This window comes from Zingiber officinale, chromosome 4B (assembly GCF_018446385.1).
Source record: "Zingiber officinale cultivar Zhangliang chromosome 4B, Zo_v1.1, whole genome shotgun sequence".
Taxonomy (NCBI): domain Eukaryota; kingdom Viridiplantae; phylum Streptophyta; class Magnoliopsida; order Zingiberales; family Zingiberaceae; genus Zingiber; species Zingiber officinale.
In genome coordinates, this window is record NC_055993.1 from 97466264 (window position 1) to 97468614 (window position 2351).

Consider the following 2351-nt stretch of genomic DNA (forward strand, 5'->3'; position numbering starts at 1 on the left):
AGCTTATTTCCCGGATTATCCAATCAAGACTATTTGTCTCGATAATGCCGGAGAATTTACTTCTCAAGCTTTTAATGATTATTGTATGTCGATTGGGATAAGTGTTGAACATCTTGTAGCACATGCTCACATATAAAATGGCCTTGCAGAATCATTGATAAAACGTCTTCAATTAATTGCAAGACCTTCACTAATGAAGGTGAAACTCCCAATTTCTACTTGGGGGCATGCTATTTTGCACGTAGCAAAATTAATTCACATCCGACCTATCAATTATAATGAGTTATCCCCTTTACAATTGGTTTTTGGTCAGGAACCAAATATTTCTCATCTAAGAATTTTTGGATGTGCGGTATATGTACCTATTGCTCCACCACAACGCACTAAGATGGGTCCTCAAAGGAGGTTGGGAATTTATATTGGATATGAATCTCCATCAACTGTTAAATATTTAGAGTCATTAATTGGAGATTCATTTATGGCTCGTTATGTCGATTGTTATTTTGATGAAATGACATTCCCAACAATTAAAGGGGAAAATAAAAGGTTGGAACAAGCAATTATCTAGCGTGAGTTATCATTATCTCACTTTGATCCCCGTACAAAGCAATTTAAACTTGAAGTTCAAAAGATTATTCACTTGCAAGATTTAGCAAATCAATTGCTAGATGCTTTTACTGGCCCAAAGAAAGTGACTAAGTCATGCATTCCAACTGTAATGCTCCAATTAGAATTGATGTTCTTGAAGGACATCCAAAGATTGCAAATGAGCCTAAAATGCAAGTGAAGCATGGTAGACCAATTGGTTCCAAAGATAAAAAAATCCTCGAAAAAGAAAAGAAATGAAGGCTCAAAATGAGGATTATATGACTCTAGAAGAGTCCCCAGTCATTGATAATATGATTCCAGAAGAATCTCAGGTACTTGAAAATCAAGATTTCTCTATAAATTATGTTATAACTAGAAATGCATGGAATTGAAATGAAATCAACGTCGATGATACTTTTATGTATCATATTGCATGCAATATAATGAAAGATGATGAGGATCAAAAACCAAAGTCTGTTAATGAATACAGACAAAGAAAAGATTAGCCAATGTGGAAAGATGTGATTGATGTTGAATTGAAATCACTTGCAAAACATAAGTTTTTGGACCAACAGTCCATACACCAGAAAATCTGAAACCAATCAGATATAAATGGGTATTTATGTGCAAACAAAATGAGAAAAATGATATCATGAGATATAAGGCACGACTTGTTGCCTAAGGGTTCTCACAGAGACCTGGGATTGATTATGAGAAAACATACTCTCCCGTGGTGGATGCAACAACTTTTCAATATCTCATAAGTTTAACAATCCATGAACAATTGGAAATGCGACTAATGGATGTCGTTACAACATATCTGTATGACTCACTTGTAACGACATTTACATGAAACTCCCTGAAGGATTTAATTTGAGTCGACAAGAATTATGCTCGATTAAATTGTCTAAATCGCTATATGGATTGAAACAATCAAGACGTATGTGGTATGAATGCCTGAGTAAATATTTATTGAAAATAGGATATCAAAATGATCCTATATGCCCGTGCATTTTCATTAAGAGATCTGGATCAAATTTTGTTATAATTGTAATATATGTTGATGACCTAAATATTATTGGGACTCCTCATAAGATTTCCAACGTAATTAATCATCTCAAGAGTGAATTTGGGATGAAAGATCTCAGAAAAACGAAGCTTTGTCTTGGACTGCAGATTGCACATTTAGAGAATGGAATATTTGTTCATCAATCTACTTATACATCAAAGGTGTTAAAAAGATTCTATATGGATAAAGTGCATCCATTGAGTAGTCTGATGGTTGTAAGGTCGCTTGATGTAAATAAAGATCCATTTCGACCTCAAATGGATAATGAAGAACTAATTGGTCCTGAAGTACCATATGTTAGTACTATTGGAGCACTGATGTATCTCGCTAGTTATACAAGACCTGATATTACATTTACTGTAAATTTGTTGGCGAGATATAGTTCTTCTCCAACAAGAAGACATTGGAATGAAATTAAACATATATTCCGATATCTTCGAGGTACAATGGACATGGGATTATATTATTCTTATACGCCTGAAGCGGAATTAATTGGATATGCAGATGCCGACTATTTATCTGACCCTCATAATGGTAAATCTCAGACTGGGTATGTATTCACATGTGGTGGTACAGATATATCTTGGAGATCTATGAAACAAACGATTAGTGCTATATTGTTTAATCATTCTGAGATGATAGTGATTCATGAGGCAAGTCGAGAATGTGTATGGTTGAGATCTATTATACATCA